This window comes from Dipodomys ordii, unplaced genomic scaffold (genome assembly GCF_000151885.1).
Source record: "Dipodomys ordii isolate 6190 unplaced genomic scaffold, Dord_2.0 Scaffold167, whole genome shotgun sequence".
Taxonomy (NCBI): domain Eukaryota; kingdom Metazoa; phylum Chordata; class Mammalia; order Rodentia; family Heteromyidae; genus Dipodomys; species Dipodomys ordii.
Genome location: NW_012267383.1, coordinates 2,280,410 through 2,301,215, shown reverse-complemented (window position 1 = coordinate 2,301,215; position 20,806 = coordinate 2,280,410). Strand labels below are relative to the sequence as shown.

General features: G+C 39.7%; 1 protein-coding gene across 6 annotated transcripts in view; it reads left to right on the top strand.

The window, feature by feature from the left end:
- Positions 1 to 20,806, top strand: part of Ccdc91 (coiled-coil domain containing 91) — a 179,445-nt gene that overhangs the window by 44,073 nt on the left and 114,566 nt on the right. The window lies entirely within an intron of this gene.

The following is a 20,806-nucleotide window of genomic DNA, read 5'->3' as shown; positions in this document are numbered from 1 at the left end:
AGCCAAATGAGCTTGTGCCCCTGCACCAGTACATATATATGACTGCCCATGAATATATCTCAATGAAAAGCTCAGAATAAGTCACTTAATGGAGACTAAAGAAAATGAATTTCTCTCAGCATATAGTACTGTGTCTTTTTTTAATTTTATTTTTGTCAGTCGTGGGACTTGAACTCTGGGCCTGGGCGCTGTCCCTCAGCTCTTTAGCTCAAAGCTAGTGCTCTACCACTTGAGCCACAGTGCCACTTCTGGCTTTTTCTGCTTACGTGGTGCTGAGGAATTGAACCCAGGGCCTCATGCTTGCAAGACAAGTACTCTACCTCTGAGCCACCTTCCCAGCCCTACTGTGTCTTTTAATACCACACCATGTATGTATGGGATTTATAGACATGGTTTCACATAAGGAATTAATCCTGAGGGAGCATTTATTCAGTTATTCATCTAAGCATATTAATTGAATACTTACTAGGTGCCCCATATTGCTCTAGTCTCTGAAAAGGAAGTTCCCAATCCCATAGCATTTACAATCTGGTAGGAAAAAAACAAAATAAGACAAAGTCAAATAACAAGTGGGGGATTAGTGTGAAGAGGAATTAAAAAATTTTGGAGCACTTGTATCTCTAACCACCCAAAAGCCAGAAGTAGAGCTGTAATTCAAGGGATAGAGTGCCAGCCTTGAGTGATAAAGCTACAGTAGCCCCCGAGTTCAAGCCTCAGTACTGATACAAAGAAAAAGAAATGTTAGGAGATATGTATGCATATGTATAATCATGACTAATGCTAATTCTGAAAAATGTGTATGATGTAGAAAAAAAAGCAAGATTCATATTTCTATATCAATATGAAGATTCTAAGAACACTTTACCTGATTTCAGATCTCACAGCTGGTACTTTACTATTGAGCTACACCTCTACTTATGGCTTTTTTTGGTGGTTAGATAGAGATAAGAGTCTCATGGACTTTACTGCCTGGGCTGGTTTTAAACTACAGTCCCTAGATCTCAGCTTCCTGAGTAGCTAGGATTACAGGTGTGAGCCACCAGCATCCCCCCACTATAATATTAGGGCTTTGGATGTGAAAGAAGATCATATATTCTTAGGCCAGGTTTGGAGGGGTTCTAGTATGCCAGAGAAAATGTCAGAGTAATTGATAAGTGGAGCATGTGTAGGACCTTTAATCAAACATTTGAAAATCAGCATTAAATATAACAGAGAAATCTAAGTTGGTTGTATGCATTACAATCTGATTACTGTGTAGTTCGAGGGAGGATGAATGTGCATAGGAAGGAAGGAGAGGTGTAGTACAGCCGTGGGACAGTAGGGTGTGTCCAGTTCTGTCCAGGGTGTGCACGGAACCAGAGGAAGAAGAATGAGTCATGCTGCACTACTCAGTGGGCTATTTAAAGAACATTCCCAAAACAGGAGAGTTCCTTATCTAAGGACAATTTAGATTCCCTTTCATCTCCTTTCTGTGACTACCCTAGCAAGTGTGTCAGCAGCAGCACCCCATTATACCCCAGCTTTTCAGTGGCAGCACCCCGCCCAAAGTGGTGCTCCCTAAAGAAAATTAGATATTGGCCATGGATGGCCACACAGGCTTTGTGGCCACCCAAGACAATCTTACGGTTACAAGCAGGGCTGTTCCCAGGCAGCGCAGGTGCACATGACCCCTCCTGAGCTCCAGCCCTTGGGAAGTGTGGGCCCAAAGCCATCCATGCTGCACTGAGGGACCTGACATACTGCCATCTGCCCTTCCCATCCTCTTCAGCTGACATTGTTTTTCCTCTTCATATCTCATTCCTTTTAAAATTTTTCTCCTAAAACTGAGTAGAATCTTGTTTATGTTTTTATTGTTTGACTATTTCCCCAGAGTCGACACAGAGTCTTCCTAAGAAGTTACTTACAGCTGGCACATAGTTACTGTGTCTTGTTTAGTCACTGAGTTAGCATCTCCCACACAGTACCTAGGGCCTTTTATTATATGTCTGGGTCCCCAGGACAAGGGTGAGTAAGTTCCTTCATGGAGAAGAGTGGTGAAGGTTGGCTGCTCTGGAATTTTACCCACTACCTAACTCATCCAGCCCCAGGCAACTCCTATGCTTAGGTGCAGACAGAGTAGGTGATGTATTTACACCTTATTTTCTTGTGTGCTGGTACTAGGGCCTGAACTTATGGCTGAAGCACTATCCTTATTTTTTCACCCTTCTGGCTTTTTGCTGGCTCATTGGAGGTAACAGTCTTATGGACTTTTCTGCCCAATGCTGGCTTTGAAACAGGATTCTTAGATCTCAGCTGCCTGAGTTGCTAGGATTCAAGGCTTGTGCCACCAGAGCCTGGCTCAATTGGATTTGGATGTCTCCCTCATTTGTTAGTTTTACTCTCAAGCAATATACTTCCTAAATAATTTATATTATTTCATATGTGTCCATTTTATACATGCCTAAAATGTGTTCTTTGATTTCCTTTTGAGTTTCTACTAAACTTCCCTTAACTCTTTTTCTTTTAAAACACACTTTTCATAGCAATATAGTCTAGTAAAATTTCAATTAGTATAGAAATCTGTGGCTTAGAAAATGAAAGTTGCCCATAATTTTACATCCTCCAAATAGCAGCTTCTGAGAAAATGCTGTTTTTTTTTTGTTGGTCGTGGGGCTTGAACTCTGGGCCTGGGCGCTGTCCTTCAGCTCTTCAGCTCAAGGCGAGTGCTCTACCACTTGAGCTACAGCGCCACTTCCAAATGCTGTTAATTTTCATTCCAGGATATCATATAGATTTATAGTTTAGGCATCATGCAAATGGGATGCCTGTTTTACCAGGTCTGTGCCTACTCTGAACTTTACCAGTCTTTTTCTGTTTGCCAACTAGAGGAATACAATGTATCTCCTGTTTTGGATGTTTTACTTATTATGTTGCTTTTGTATGGCTACCAACCTTTCAATTTCTTCCCTCTATTTATCTCTCAGTTTTTTGTTTGTTTATTTACTTACCTGCTTTTTATTGTGGTGGTAGAGATGGAGCCCAGGGCTTTGTACATACTAGGCAAGGGATCCACCATTGAGTTATATCCTATCCACCTCTATATGGTTTTCAGGAGCTTCTGTAAGTTAGGATTATTTATACTTTACTAGTTAGAATGAGATGTTTTCTGTTTTAAATTTTCTGTGTTCATGACATTTCTTACTATGTTAAATAGTTGGATAAGTGATGTGGTAGTTTGAATTGAAAAAATATTCCATATCTTAGTCACTTTATAGTTTCACTTTATGTGTAACTTTTGATTCCTCAGTACTTTGTATTGACTGAGTGAGGTGTGGGGTGCAGTGACTACTTTACCCAAATGTCTAGTTTGCTAACCTTCAAGAGTTTATAGAGCAGCACTTCCATCCACTTGCTCTGTGCTCTCAGCTTCTGCATGCGCCAGAGCTCCAGTTATACTCAGTGTACTCTGGACTCTGCACTCAGTGTTCTTTTTGTGGTGTCTGTGTATTCATGTAGTACCATCTACATTGTTTTAATTCTTGTTTCACTACACATTTGGGAATTTTATAGAACTAAGAAAAGGGAGCCAGGTACCAGTGGCTCATGCTTGTAATCCTAACTACTCAGGAGGCTGAGATCTGAGGATCATGGTTCAAAGCCAGCCCAGGCAGTAAAGTCCATGAGACTCTTGTCTCCAATAAACCACTAGAAAATCGGAAGTGGTGCTGTGCCTCAAGTGGTAGAGTGCTTGCCTTGAGCTGAAGAGTTCAAGCCCCATGACTGACAAAAACAAAACAAAACGAAGAAAAGGGAGTTTTCTTCTTGTCTCTTGTGCTTTATGGAAACTGTTGTAATGTGATAGATTATTAGATTTGTAAATGGAAAATTCACACTAATTTCTAAATTTAATCTTTTGTGTGTGTATGTTAGTTCTAAGGCTTGAACTCAGGGCCTTGGGCATTGTCTCAGCTTTTATGCTCAAGGTAAGTGCTCTACTACTTGAACCATAGCTCTACTACTGGCTTTTTTGCGACTTAATTGGAGATAAGAACCTCATAGACTTTTCTACCTGGATAACTTTGAACCATGATTCTCAGATCTTAGTCTCTTGAGTAGCTAGGATCACAAGCATGAGCAACTGGTTCCCAGCCCTAAGTTTAATCTTACGTTAAATGTTATGTTTATCTCTCTGTTCCAGGCTCTTCAAGTACTTTTTAATTGAACTCTGTAGCTTTTGCTTAGAGCTTCTAGACTTATTCCTAAAAATATTTTAAGGGCTTTTGTTCACATCATGTATAATGAAATGTGCCTCATTTAGAAATCAGATTTTTTTGTAAGCTCACCCTGCCCTCTAGACGATAGGGTAAAATGTTTTTTTTATTTTTAATTTTTTATTGTAAAGATACTATACAGAGGGTTTCAGTTACATGAGTAAGGTAATGAGTACATTTCCTATTGAGCATTGTTACCCCCTCCATTGTTTTCCCCTACTATCCCTTCCCTCGGGTAAAATGCTTTGAACACTTCTCTAACATTGCAATCAGTTGTGTGCAAAATTCATGATAACAAACTTGGACATCTATACTCTCCCAGAAACTCTGTTAGGCAGTGAAAATACCAACAAATACATTCACCAGATGAATGAGCAAATGAATGCACACCAAACAGTTGTCCTACAGAATGAAGTGTGGGATTCCTAACTGTGTGGAAATTGTTAGTGATGAGACTCCGAACGTGATGGGGCCGGGTGGAGGGGTGCTTCTTGTGGAGGTAGTGGCACCTGTGTAGTCTCCCAGTTAGGAGACAGTCTGTTTGAAGACTACTCCTTTCAGTGTTTCAGAAGTGAGAGTATCTGATTTTATGTCAATATGACAATATAAGGGAAAAGCATTTTTATAGCTGTGTCTGAAACAGTTGCTGGAGACTATTTGAAGATGTTTGTAGCAATTGAGTAACTGCATTTTCATTGTGGAAGGACATTTTTTGCAGTTGATAAGGATGAGTTGAAGGAAGATGAGGTTGAGAGAGTTCTTTAGATCCTGACAGAAAACTTGAGGAATTCAATAACTCTTGGGACTAAGGAAGAGAAAGGTGTTCAGTATGACTTTGCCTTCAGATTTATGAAAACCTCAGGCCCTAATTTTATCAACTTTCCCCATCTACTATTTTTTAAGTATATGGATAACAAAAATAATCATTATTTCTTTGATATTATAACACATGAATAATGAAGTTAGTGGATAGAGATGGTCAGAGGAGGATACATAATTAGTATATCTAAATCTTCTTGCTTCTCTTCAGTCTGGTTAGCATTCTTTTGCTCTGTAGTACCATGATCCTGGCCTAGGAAACATTCCCCTTCCACCCTGAACCACTGCATGTGACTTTGCTGTGGTTTGCCCTAGTGTCCATGCTGAAGGTCACATAATTCTTCACATCTGACCATTTCATTCTCATTTCTGTTTTCCCTAGGATTAAGAGTAATCTTCTCAAATGCTTTTACAAGCTTTTATTTTCCTTATTTGTAGAACAGGAGTAAGAGCAGGAGAAGCATTAATAGCACCAGTGACTCTAGCTATTATGAGGATTGGATGAGTTTATGTATAAATGAGGTGATGTATAAATCTTTCACTCACATTCTTTTTATTACTTGTTTAGTAGCTAATAGTCTGTAGAAGCCATGGGATTTGAGATGATGTCTTTATTTTGGTTTTGTGTAGCAGAGAATATACTAATATTAAAAACATAATGTATAGTCATTTTATGAATGAATATCATCTGGAAACATGCTAATGAACTGTTCAGAGGCTACTGCAGAGGCAGAATTGTACTATTTGTTGTAGTGTAATAGAATAAGAAAAGGTCCATTATGTTCTGTTGTATCTATTGTAAAAAACACCTCTGAAATGTTTTTTTAATCATTTGAAGAAATGTATTAGCATGAAAATAATTGATATGTGTAGACAGAAAAGGAAAGCAAAAGAAACATTAATTTAAAATTAGTAGATACTTAATACGTGGTGATGTTGCAGTGATGGTGCAGTGGCTCATGCCTATTGTTCTTTCTGCTTGTGAGCCTGAGGCCAGCCTGGACAAATAGATCACAAGACTCCTTGTCAACCAGGAGTTAGGCATGGTAGCTTGTGCCTTTCATCCCACTTACAGAAGAAACATAGACTAAGGGGATAATGGTCTAGGCATGCACCCCAGGCAAAAAGTGAGACCCTATCTTCAAACTAACATGAGTAGAAAAAGACCACGGACATCACTCAGTGGTAGAGCTGTCTGCACCACCAAGTGTGAGACCCCGGATCTAAATCTAGTGCCATGTCAAAAGAGCAACAAAACAGAACAAAATACTACCACCACCAGAAAAGAAAATTTAAAAGCAGATGGTTTGGATGAATTATTTTTGTTGCAAATTTGTTTATACATTCATTCATTCAACAAATATTTATTGTATTTACTTTCTTTCTTTTTTTTTTTTTTGTTGGTCATTGGGCTTGAACTCTGGGCCTGGGCACTGTTCCCCAGCTCTTCAGCTCAAGGCTAGCGCTCTACCACTTGAGCCACAGCACCACTTCCGGTTTTCTAGTGGTTTATTAGAGATAAGAGTCTCACAGACTTTCCTGACCGGTCTGGCTTTGAACCTCAATCCTCATCTCAGCCTCCTGAGTAGCCAGGATTACAGGTGTGAGCCACCGGCACCCCGCTGTATTTACTTTCTAAACTGCCAGCTACCACTGTTTTGTATCCTAAGGAAAGAAAAAAAAAAAAAAGGACTTTTTAGGGAGCTTCTATTTTGTGAAGGATGGCTGATTGTTAAACATAGCAGAAGATGATTATAACTCAAACAGGTGATGGACAAGGGGATCAGAAACAGGAGTCAGGGTATTATTTTGGGGAGGACTGAGGAATAGTTGGATTTCCAAGGTGACTTTTGAGTAAACAGTCAGGTGCTGATGAGGTTGAAATATGTAAAAAGAAAATTCTTGTGGAGTTATAATGTGTGGAGGCCGGGGATGTGTAGGGTTTAATGACTGATTTTTGGGGACTTTCATTTTAATTCATGTGTTAAACCATACATACTTGAAACATACAGCTGTAGCTGGAACTATAATAACTTTGTGAGCTTGCTAATATTTAGAGTATTTCTTATACATCTTTTATTACTCAGATGAATTTAATATTTGAGTCATTGTAGTTACTTTCTTAGACATTCTTAATTTTCCATTCTGTTCATAAGAAATGTCATAACTAGCCAGGTGTTGGTGACTCACGCCTGTAATCCTAGCTACATAGGAGGCTGAGATCTGAGGATTGCAGTTCAAAGCCAGACAGGGCAGGAATCTCTTGTGAGACTCTTATCTCCAATAAACCACCAGAAAGCCAGAAGGGGCGCTGTTGCTCACGTGGTAGAGTGCTAGCCTTGAGCTGAAGAACTGAGGGACAGTGCTCAGGCCCAGAGTTCAAGCCCCACAACCAACAACAACAACAAAAAAGTCATAACTAGCTGGGCTCAGGCCAGTGTCTCGCATCTTCTCAGGAGGCTGAAGTCTTAGATCATGTTTTAAAGCCAGCCCTGGCAGGAAAGTCTGTGAGTGAGACTTCTATTTCTAGTTAACCACCAATAAGCTGAAGTGGAGATTTGGCTTCAGTAATAAAGCACTAGCCTTGAACAACCGTGCAAAACAGATTTTTTTTCTTAAGAGTTCAAAGATATAACCTTGTATATACTTTCTCAAAGAATGCTTGAGAACAGTATCTTAGCTATCTTGCTACTTTACATTGTCATGTAGACAAAGATATTTGAACTGCAAGCCAGCTTGACTTTCTGCTTCAGCTAATTGAAGCTATGTTTTGTCTTTTGTGTGCTAAATGTTTCTTGCTGTAGCTTTTTGATTACTCACATGCAACTCGTTTCTTCCTATGCCAGTCTTTCAGTGTCTTCTGTGACTTGAAACGTGGAGAAATAGAAAACTATAAACTAACAACAAGACTGGAGTCAGCAAACATACATATAGAATTAATATAAGGTGGCCAGCAGAAATTGTTCAGGTGATTATTTTCTAAACATGTATTAACATTGAGGTACAAAGTTTTATTCTCTGTTTGCTAAGTAATAAACAGCAAGTGCAACATGACAGCCTGTGTGTAAAGGAAAGCTATCTACTTCTTCCTTGGCGATAGTTGGGTAATAGTTTGGAAAATTTGTACTGATGAGGCATTACAATTTAGGTGAAGTGCTTATACCTAAAAGTAGCAACAGTGAAGATACAGAGGCTAAAACTCTTCTCTTTTCCTCATAATGATGGTCTGTTCATTTTATGAGAGAGGCATCACATTTTCCATATGCTAGTGCCTAGCAAGAAGTCCCCCCCACCACACACCCTACAGCCAAAGGTGTTAGATGTGAAATAAACATGGCCTTTTCTGAAATACTTTTTTTTTAAAGGATTTCTCAGCTACAGACTATTTTATTGAGAATATAGCTTTAAATATTTTGCTTTTTCAGTTGTGGTTTGAAAGTAGAGGTAAATGATAAACTTCAGACAATTGCAAATAAATGAGAAATGATGGTGTTTGGGAAAAATTATAATCCATTTGCTTTCCAATAGCCTCATAAAAATTTGTCTCTTGAAGAAGAAAAATGCATTTTGTTATACCTGGACTATGCATATGGTCTTGAATGGAAAATCAAGAGTTCTTCCTGAAATAATACTGAAGAAAAAGCAAGTTAAAATGTGAATCAGTGGCCTGTTATTCAAAAAGTGATTTGAGTTCATTGTTGGACTTCAAGGGCCAATAATTTTTATGAACGTATTACTAAAGGAAGGTGTTTGGGTTGGATTTTAAAGTCTTTGTCCTTTGGTTGACTTTCCTTCTCTCTGTTCATTTTAGAGTGCTTGTTTATAATATTGTGGCATGGATTTCATTCCCACTAAATTCTTCCTTTTGCATCCCTGGCACAGATGTGGACATAAAAGCTCAAAAACTTAAAGATCTATTCCATAAGCTAAATTGTTTTTCCATATGCCTTAAGCCCTCCTGCATATACTTAAATATATTATGTTTAATTTTCTATCTGTGGGTTTATGTACAGTTGGCACAATTTCTTTTTTCCAATACTGGGGCTTGAACTCAACTTAGACATTGTCTTTTAGCTTTTTCACTTGTAGTTGGCACTCTACCACTTAAATTACACTTCCACTTCTGGGTTCTTGTTGGTTAACTGGAGTTGAGTCTCAGAGACATTCTTGCCTGGGCTGGCTTTGGACCGTGATCCTCAGATCTGAGCCTCCCACATAGCTATCGTTAAAGGTGTGAGTGAGCACCAGTGCCCCATGTGGGAGGTGAATCAGTAAGTAGTGCCAAGGACAGAGAGAGTATATGCAGTGCAAATTGTCATACATTATTAGGGACATTTTGTCTTGGTAAATAGTGTTTAATAGAATGCTTTAGTGGCATTCTACTTTGGTTTTGCAGCCATCTTGGGGAATAAGACACAGGTAGTTGTGCTTCCAGAACTTACTACCGCCTAATGGATTATGGGTATTTAGGTACTGTTACTTCTTGTACTTCAAAGTTGGATCTTTTTAAAGAAGGAAACAAAACAAAAATCCCTGTTATGAGAGGAAGGTTTTTTTTTTAGAAGGAATTATTAGTTATCAGTAGGGATATCACTGACTTTAGCTTGTTCCCCCCCCCTTTTTTGTTTTTAACATGTTTTATTAGCATCAATTAGTTGTGGGGATGGGGTTGGCTCTATTTTTCCATGCCCAGATAAGCATATGATGCACCTTGATTAGACCCAATCCCTGCATCTCAACCCTCCTCTCCTCTTTCCTTCTTTTCTCAAGCCAATCTCAACAAGCTTTACACATGTACAGAAAGAATTTTGACTATGTTTTTTTGTCCTCCACCCTCTCTGTTTGACCCCCCCATCTTCCAGTAATACCCCTACCCTAAAGAGGACCTATTTTACATTTCTCATTCATTTGTGTGTATTAATATCCAAAGGGGTTCCCATCATGGCACTGAGCACATGCATCTAGTGTGGTAATCAGATTGCCTGTGTTTATTCTCTTGTTCTCCATTCTCACCACTCCCTATTATTCAAGAAGGTAACCTATAATAAAAAAATTCTCAAAAGCTGGTGCTTCCCAATTACGGATACTTTTGTGTTTTTAATTAGATATCCAAGTTTAAGGCCTATACCAAATCTGTAATCTGGTAGCTTCAGGATTCCCATAAAGGTCAGGAAATATTCGGATAGCTGAATGTAGGTTTTTATGTACCTCATCTTGGTCATATACAAAGTAATGAACTACAGGCTGAATACTACATTTTAACCTGGAAGGCATGTTTAAACACTTTTAACCCCATGCTGTGGTTTCTGAGTTGTCAGTAATATCCAGGATGAATTCTGTGGATATTATTTGCAGCCAACACAGCTGTCCTCCGGACAGAGGTTCATATGAGGAAAGAAGTTAGACCAGGCTAAAATTACAGGACGAAAGAGAAGCACAAGTACTATACTCAGTGAAAAGGATGATGGTGTTGTTGTTTTTGCCATAAGCTCTTTTGGAAAATTATTTTTAAAGCTTTGTGGAAATACCACAGTTTTTGAAACATGATCCCCCTTTTTCTTTGCAGCCCAGGACATTTGGGTGATGATAGCCATAACAAATTTGTCTGTTTTTGGAGAGATCACTCTGTGTGCCACAGTTCTTCACCCAGAGGAAAAGATAGTTCATAGTTCTTTTGCAATATTAGCCCCCTCATTTGGGCAAGATTTAGAATGGCTATAATTATACCTTGAGAAATTACAGATATATAATTCATAAATAGACTATGTAAGCTATAAAAGTCCAGTACCCTTAGAGGTATAGACAAACCATATTTGGAACTTACTATGTCAGTAGTGACAAAGTAACCCAATAAAAAAAGCCACATAAAAACAAGAAGTCCACGGATAATACATCAGCTTGAGTTAAGCTTTCATGGAATACCTTGGACATTTTAAGAATGAAAAGAGGCCTCTAAATGTAATTATAAAGAACACATGATCTGAAGTACAGTGAACTTTATCATGAATTATAAGGTAGGTTTTAGAGAGGGTTTAAAATGTATTTATATCCCTTTACATTCTCTTTCACAGCAACTGTTAACAAATGACAAAGATGTTCAGTATATTTGTCTTGATTTTTCATTCAGAAAGTAGATAAAGATGGGATGTCTTCCTGGTTGATTAATGTCAGAGGTAATCAATTTATTTTATACCCCTTTCTTTCCTTCTAACTTGTCTAGGATGCTGCTACTGTCCTCGTTTTCTTCAGTTGATCATATGATCAGTTTTATGTACATTTCTGTGAAAGTCATCTTATTAAAGGCATCACATTGATTTATTCTTGTCAGTCTCATGACCCACAGCACTGGACAGTACTGTGTTCTGTCTGAATGCATGTCATAGCTTTTGATATATATTTGATAGCACTTCACCAATAATCACAAAAAGTGAATGTTTCTTCTCGCTGTTCTCTCCTCTCCTCCCTTCTCTCTCTCTCCTCTCCTTTTTTTGTTCTTTATGACAGATTTTTTCTAGATTCTGGTTTGCCTAATGAAGCAAGAAAATAGAATTCAGTGGGGAGACATCTTACAAGTAGCTTATAGGAAATTGAACTTTTTAATTTTTTTAAGCAACTGGTAAAAGCAGGAACAGTTGGGCCTCAAAGCAAGAAAGCAAGCAAACATATAGTAGCAACCTCTCTCTCCAAATAGATGAAATGAGCCTGTAGCCCAAGCAGGAAATGATAAAAATAGTTTTCCCATCAGCTTGTGTATTGTTTACAATGGCTGTGTATTGTTTACAATGTGGCCATTTAACTGTAAGGATGAGATTTGACTCTTAATTACCTGCTTAGACAAGATATTAAGTATTTAGTCATTCTTTTGTCCAGGGCTTACTTTTTAAAAATATTACTTAAATACTTGAACTATTTTGAGTAGAACTCTAATATAAAGTACCTCTCCTTCCTTCCTTCCTTCCTTCCTTCCTTCCTTCCTTCCTTTCCTTCCCTCTTCCTTCCTTCCCTCCCTCTCTCTCTTTCTCTGCCCCCCTTGCTCACTAGAGATAGTCTCCTCAACATTCCTGCCCCAGCTGAGTGAACTGTGATCCTCTGATCTTAGCCTCTTGAGTAGTTAGAATTACAGGCGTGAGCCACTAGCACTGGGCTATTTTTGTGTTATATATAGCAGAGACATTTGTCATGGAGTTTTATTTTTCTCATAAATGTTAATTGGTTTATTATTTGAGAATGAATTTGAGCCACTTTGAGAGGGTAGATTAAAAAACAAAGAGAACACCTCCTCTTGCCTTTTTTTTCTTACCCTTTATCCTCTTCTCCAGGAAACACAAATAGATCATTTGAATTCTTAGTAATAGATGGAAAAAGTAAACAGGCAACTCCTAGTCACTCATTCCCTAATTCAAAAAGAACAGAATACTCCCACGGTGGACTTGGCTGGAATGTTTTGTACTCCTTTTCTCAGCCTGGTTTGCTAAGACCACAAAATAATTAATAATTGATGACAGAGAAGAAGAGAATCTGATTCATAGGAACACTAATCAGAAACACAAAGCATCCATATTCTTCTGCTAAATGTGACTTTTCAAAAAGCATTCCTTAAGTTCTGTTGGAACAAACTAGATTTACATGGTATATTTTCATACATATTGGGAATTTTTACAATGATTATGATGTGGTAAATTTTGTAGTTGTGGTTACATTATCTCTTAAAGAAAACTTGTAAGGGCTTGCTAATTCAACTTGGAAATTTTGTTTTAGTCTAACATTTGGCAGGAGTAGACTAAGTCTATGGAAGATTGATTTTTTCCCCCTAAAGCTTGAAAGTGTTGTTGAAGTACTGATACTGCTGGTTAACTGGATCTAAGAATCTCTCAGATTTGTCTGCCTTTACACACCTCCATCCTTGTGAGCAGCCAGGTTTACAGGTGTGAACCAGTGGGCCCAGCCTTTTCCAGTCTCTATTGAAGTAAATTCGTCTTGTGCAGATGATATGCACAATGCTTGTGAGCCTCTCTGCTGGCTCAAGTTGCTGAGTTTTATTAAAACCTCCACATCAGCCCATTTGTCCTCAGTATAAAATGGTTAATGTTACTATTTTCACAACTTACAACATAATGTCAAAGGTAATCACTGTTCTGTTGGAGGGATGTCTTTAATGCCAAAAATCAGTCATAATATGCTTCTTCATCAAATAACAACATGCATGTGGTATGTTTTTTCTTCTTATGAATATTTGACTGTGGTCAAATTCATGCTAATGTATACTATTAGTCATCTAACAAATAGTCCTTGTTTTCTTACAATTTTTTTACAAATATAACTAAAAATATTCTATCGCCAGTATGAGCCATAGCTACTCAGGAGGCTGAGATCTGAGGCATGGCTTGAAGCCAGCCTGGACAGACAAGTCTGAGACTATCTCAATTAACCAGCAAATGCTGTAAGTGGCTTGATTTATGGCTCAAGTGGTAGAGCTCCAGACTTGAGTGAAAAAGCCAAACTTTACATTCCAGTTGCTGCCCCCATCACAGAATAAACTATATTTTTTAAAATCATCTTTTGGCATACATTTTTTAAATACTATTAGTAGTATATATTAGTTGTATAGGGGTTTTCCTTGTGACATTTCCATACATAGAATTTGGCAGAGGCTGAACAAATCTGTACCTTGCTCAAACTCATTCCCTTTGTCATTCTCTCTCAGCACTCCTCCCACCTTCAGAGATTTTGTTTTTCATTTTTGTACATGCACGTGACATAGTCAGCCATACTCCACCTCATTCACCCTCTCTACTGGCTTTCCTCTCCTGCTGGCCTCTCCAGCAAAAGAAATGGAACATGGAGTACATGTATAAGATGGAATATTACTCATCCACAAGGAGAATGAAACTATTCCATCTTTGGGAAAATGGGTAGAACTAGAAATCATCATGTTGATGATATAAACCTGTTTTACATTTCTGTCATCCATTTTGTCTAGTTTTTTAAAGAGTATATTGTACAAATTATTTCCACTGGTATTTCATATCTGCATATATTATACTGAGATCAGCCTCTTTTGTTCTCTTTCCCTATTACTTCTACCTGCTTGTTTAGCCGCTTTCAGTGAGTTTCCTTATGCCATCTTCATACATGGATACCGTATTTAAAGATTACCCACCTTCCATCGTTCTCTTTCCCTCTCCTCCCCTTCATCCCTCCAAACTGTCCCTCAATTATAATTATGTTCTCTACATATTTATATAGGCATATACCTTTTAGGACTAGATTCCGCAAATGAGTTAAAACGTAATATTTGGCTTTTTGAGCTTAGCTTACCTTGCTTAACATGATGATGTCTAGTTATGCCCATTTTGCTGAAAAAAATCACATTTCCTTTTTCCCTTTATGTCCTCAATGTTACATTCCTGCCACGAATATTTTTAAAAGTCTAAATTCCATATATGAGAGAGAACAGTGATAAATATTTGACTTTCTGAGTCTGGCTTGTTTTCACTTACCATGAAGACCTTCAGTTCCACCACCCTCCTGCAGATGACATTATTGAGTTCTTCTTTCTGGAGAAGTAGTTCGAATGAGCAGAGAAGACTCCCCTTCCCCGAAGCCTCCAGAAGGAGGAGAGAGCTGTCACCACCTTGGCTTTGACTCAGTCAGACTCCTTTGATTTCTGATATACAGAACTGTAAGGTAATAAATTTGTGTTAAGCCAATAACATTATAATACACTCTTATGGTAGTAATTGACAACTGACTTATGTTACTTGCTGAGCAGTTTTGGCATTGTGCTGGAGAGGAAAGCCAGAGGTAATCTGAAAGAACAGAAGGACTAGTGCAGGGCACAAAAGGACCTTTGAAACAATTTTTGTCATTGTCATTTGTGATTGATTTATGAGGGTAGAAATGATTATCAAGTGAGAGAGAGGCTGGAAAGAGAATGATGTTCTTGATAGCTCATGGGATGAAGAGCTAGAAGACCAGTGTGGGAGTCATGATTCCAGAGGGCACAGATGGTGTCTTACACTAGCAGCAGGGCATCTGGAATAAACACACGTGGTCTAGGTCTAGGAGATGTGATGGGGACACAGGCAAAGGCTATTCCATGTTATAAGAAAGGAGGAAGTGTGTGGGGGGGTGGGGGGGCGGGATTGAAGAGACAATGGAGGTTTCAGAGTGAAGGAAGTAGGAAATAAAACATTAGGCTCAAGTGTGTAGACAGACACAGGTTCATGAAAACCACAGGTCTCAAAAACGCCTGCTTATTTTTCCTTCAATGTGTGTATGCCAGTCCGGGGGCTTGAACTCAAGACCTGAGCGCTGTCCTTGAGTTTTTTTTTTGCTCAAGGCTGGTGTTTTACCACTTGAGCCACAGCTCCACTTTTGGGTCCTTTTTGGTGGTTAGAGATTAGAGACTTATGAACTTTCCTGCCCAGGCTTTGAACCATGATCCTCATATCTCAGCCTCCTGAATGTCTAGGATTATAGACATGAGCCACCAGTACCTGGTCCTACTTACGTTTTTATTTAGCATAGCTGGAAAAGATGTATTATTTCTCTGAGGAATCTGGCTTTTTCAGCTTAACAGGCCAAAGGGTAGAAAATACAAGTTTTGTGTAGTTAAGGGGTGTGTATGTTTGTGATAGAGACAGAGATAAAGAGACTAGAAAGAAAAAAGGAGAAGAAAAACAAAGGGCTTATAGGAACAAAACATATAGAATGAGAGAATAAAAGAAAATAGAGATGGAGAGAAGGAGAGGACATACACACACACACATATATATAGCCATATATATGTATAAATATATATCCCTAGAGATTGCTATTCCCAGTATATATGAAAATAACTGGGATGTTATATATATTATTCCTCTAGTTCCCAAATGTAAAATAATGAACCATATATTTGCCTGTGCACACACCTACACACATATACAAACTCGTATCTATATGAACAGGTGGAATGAGAGAGTTATTGAGGAAAAAGGTGCTGACTACACATTTTCAGTCTGCACCAGCCCTAGATTTCTGTCCCTCACTGTATTTCTGGTCTCTAGGGGGAGTGACTGCAGAAAGACACTGAGAGTGACACTGCATTTCCTATCTAGTGGAAACAGGATTCCCCCACAATTCTCTTGTATTCATATAGCACGGAAGAAAAAGAATATGCCTCTTTCAAATTTATGTTATTTACCAGTTTCATAATTGTTAAACAATTCACTAATTTACTAACAAATTTTGTCATAAAGCAGATCCTTAGAGAATTTTTGTCTCTTCCTATATAACAGACTCTCCAGGAATGTGTGTTTGGGGACCTTTTGGGATACATCAAGGATCTTACAGTCCTGTGAAGACTAGAGCATCTCTTTCTTTATTGTCTTTCTGCATTATTCTGACATTAATTTCAGAATTGTTCCCATGACTTTTTCTGATAGTGAGGTATAATCCTTTTGTTGGTTTGCCAGCTACCATTGCCAGAGTATGAAAAAAATAATAGGTTGGCATCTCAAAGGGGTTTTTATATTTAGTTCACAAATCAATTCTACTGGTATTTTAATTTTGTATTTAAAATTATCTAAAAGGATTATTGTTTTTACACATTGAAACCAATATATAGTTCAAAAAAGGGAGAGGGGAGAAAGTACAGGGTGAAATTTCAGGGACATAATTATTGCAAAAAGTCAATTAAGAAAGCAATATTTATGTAAGAATTGAGTTTAATGGATTGTAAATCTTAGAAGAATAAACCTACTTTGCAGTTGATAAAACCACATACTAATTTTTGTTTTTGGTGTCAGTACTGGAACTTAAACTCAAGGACTCTCACTCCCACTTGGCTTTTGTCAAGGCTGGTGCTCTACCACCTGAGCCCTACCTCTACTTCTGGCTTATGTTGGTTGACTGGAGATAAAACGTCTCGATTTGTCTACTTGGGCTGGCTTCAAACCTCCATCTTCAGATCTCAGACTCCTGACTAGCTAGGATTACAGGTGTGAACTGCCGATACCTAGCATTTATGTTTTCTTTTTCTTTTCTGTAACACTTCCTCAGGTTCTCTCTTTTTTCTTGCATTTCAATCATCTAAATGGGGAGGCTTGTCACACTTACACGTTCTGCTTTCTTCCACCACATAGAAAAGTTCACCACAGTCATGTTCTCAGAACTTGCTAGAATCACCTGTGTTTAACCTTCAAGTTTTAAACTCAGGGCTTCTTGCTTGGTAGGAGGTATTCTACCACTTGAGCCACATTACTAGCCCTTTTGCAGTAAGATCTTTTGAGGTAAGATCTTAACTTTTTGCTTGGGCCAGACTGGACTGCAGTCCTCCTGTTTATACCTCTTGGAGTAGCTGCTATGACCACTGCTTTCTGTTTTTTTCTGTTGAGGCAGATTCTCATGAACTTTTTTTCTAAAATGGACTGGCCTTAAACTATGCTCTTTCTAATCTCAGACTCTTGAGTAGGTAGGCTCACAGGCCCGAGTCACCATGTCTGCCTCTAGAAGCACTGTTTATTATGACATTTCACACTCTAAAGTGGTAGATGACCTCTTTCATTCTCTTCCCTTCCTCCTCTACATCAGTATTGTGTGTGTGAGACTTGAACACCTGGGTGCTGTCTCTGAGCTAGAGTTAGTGCTCTACCACTTGAACCACAGCTTTATTTCTGACTTTTTGATAGTCAATTGGAGATAAGACTCCCACAGGTTTTCTGGCTTCATCTGGCTTTGAACTGCTATCCTCAGATCTCAGTCTTTGACTAGCTAGGATTACAGGCTTGAGCCACCAGTGCCCAGTCTCAGTATTGCTTTTATTGAATATGTTTTACCATTTTACTAGCTAGCTCTTCAAAGCTGTCTTCCTCTTCCCCCCTCTTTTGCATCTCAAGATTCTCCCAGTCTACCTGTTGGTTATGTAATTCAAAGCTCTTTTCACATTTTCAAGTATTTGATGAGAGCAGCCCCTCTCATCTGTTTTTGTTTTGTTTTGGTTTGAACTCAAGGTCTTGTGCTGTCTGTTAGCTTTGTGCTCAAGTTGGGCACTCTGTCATTTGAGCCACAGTTATACTTCTTCTGGCTTTTTGCTGGCTAATTGGACATAAGAGTCTCACAGACTTTTCTGCCTGGGTTGGCTTCTAACCATGGTCTTCAGATCTCAGCCTCCTGAATAGATAGGAATACCTTCAGTTCCCCTTTATCTTTTCTTTCCTACTTCTTATTTGCTTTGACTTAGTTACAAATTTTGCTCCTCAAGGCACCTTACCTCAAAAATGTTAGCACAGCTGAAGATAAACATCACAACTCTGGATCCTGTTTTGAGTGGAGGCCCTTCCTGCCCCTGGAGTAAATAATACAAGAATTAGTGAGAAGAGTCATGTCATTTTACCCTACCAGTGAGCTGGCAGCTCTGTTATAGTTTTGCAAGAGTCTACTCTCAGGCAGTGTAGAATTTGGCCTTTTCTTTTTTTTCCCCATACAACACATATTGGGCAGAGCTGAGGTGCTAATGGAGGAATGACATTAGTAACAATAATAGCATTGTTGTAAATGTCTTCTTTAAATGAATTCCACATGAGTATTTCTTTCCAACTTGAGAGTGATGAAGCTGGTGATTTGTTTATTCATTCCTCCATTGCTAACTAATTAATTCCTTAAGATTTTGGTTTGAGACAGGGATATGTGAAGTTGTCACGGCTGGCTTTTGTAAATTAGCTTGAAGAAAAGTCTTACTCATGCTGATATTGGTAGATGGTGAATTTCTTTGTGAACCACAATTATGATCTCCAAAGAGTAAGACAGTCCAGTGAGGCATGGTTAAAGGTGACAAAAGAATTTGATTTACACCATTTACATCAGAAAAGGGGCCTGCAACTACCTTGTCCTGGCCTAGCTACCCAGAACCCAAGAGCAGCCTCTACTACCAAACCTCCAAGCCTCCAATGGGCAGCCCTGACCTTTATTAGTTGGTCTGCAAACCTCCAACCCCACACCTCCAAACCTCCAAAGCTCCAAACCTCCAAAGGTGAAGGCTTTTCGTTTTCCTTCCTTCCTCTTTCCTTGTGGGCTTCTCCACTCTCCTCGGGCCTCAGGCCTCTACAGGCCTGCCTTGCTCTGCTCTGGTAGGCACCTCTTGCTGTCTTTATCCTGCTGCTGCCTCTCCACCCACTCTGCTGGGAACATGCTGCACCCCTCCCCACTCCAGCTGGCCTAAGGCTTTCAACCTTCCAACGGTTTCAAGGGCTACCTCCTAAGCTGCCCACTGTCCAGCCACTTTTTGACAGCTCTTGACAGCTCACTCCGTAGGGCGGTTACATCAACCTCTCAAGGCTCCGCCCCCTCCGCCTGCCGGGTCAGCTGAGCAGTGAGGCCCGCCTCTCGATGCCCGGCCCCCTCCATCGGCCTGGACTTCCGCCCCCTGAGGTGATATTCCAGGAGGAATTTGCTTCCTTGTCTTTATTTGATTAGAAAATTTAGTAGAGATGATGGTTTGGATTTTTCTTGCTGGTAAAATTTCAATGCCATTAATGGGACAAGGAAGAGACTTACATTCATCCTTTGTAATTTTGATATCTTCAGCCAACTGGACAATCTCATGGAGAGAATATCAGTACTTAGGACAGCTTACTGTGCAAAATGTATCTATTTCTCTTGTAGTATTACTTGATCCTTTTTAATATTTGGGTAAAGGTGATTGGTGAGACTGAGTGGGAAGACTTTGAAATGCATTGTTCCCCAGACTCTACAGGCTGAGATCAAATGAGGTGGGGGTATAAAGATGAAACACTGATTCAGTGAGGAAGGTTGGTAATAATCAGCAGGGCGCCAAGGCCCAGCCCGCTGGAGGGGCGGGGCATCGAGAGGCCAGAGGCCCAGACCACTGAAGGGGGCAGGGCACAGGCTGAGGGCACTGCCCCACAGGGCGTGTCCCTGAGAGTAATGCCATCAAAAGGGGGGGAGCATGTCGCCTGAGGGCGGGGTATGTTACTGGAGGGGGTGGGGAGTCCAGACCAGCTTGGTGAGCTATCCAGAAAGTGATTGGACAGTGGGCAGCTTGGGGGAGGCCCATAAATAGCAGTTGGAAACCCTTAGGCAGATGAAACCATTAGTCTTGTTGGAGTGGGGGGGGGGCGGCGCAGCCTATATATAGACTGCATGTTCCTGGGTGGTGGGGGGTAGGGTAGAGGGCTGAGGGTAAAGAGTAGAGAGAGACAGCAGTAGGGGAAAGCAGGCAAGAAGCGCCTACCAGAACAGGGCAGGGAAGGCCAGCTCTGCCCTGTGGAGAGTGGAGAGGCCTGCAGAGAAGGAGGAAGGAAAGAAAAAGAAAAGCCTTCCGCTTTGGAGCGTTGGGGGTCAGAGGTTTGCAGATCGACTAATTGGAGGTTTGCAGACCAATTAATAAAGGTCGAGGTTGCCTTTTGGAGGCTTGGAGTTTGATGGTCGAGGCTGCTCTTGGTTCTGGGTATTTAGCCCAGGACAAGGTAGTTGTAGGCCGCCTTTTCTGGTGTAAATAGTGTAAATAAATTTGTTATCTTTAACCGTGCCTGATAGATTGCTTTAGAGGTACTAACTGTGTGAACACTACCATACTGACTTTCTTTTCAAGGATTAAAGCTTCTACAATAATAACCCAGGCTTGTTGCAGTTGAAAATAGAAGGCAAATGAAAGGATGATGTGTTTTCCTTTTCGTTTCCCCTCCCTCCCTCTCTTTCCCTCCCTCCCTCCCTCCCTGCCTCCCTCCCTTCCT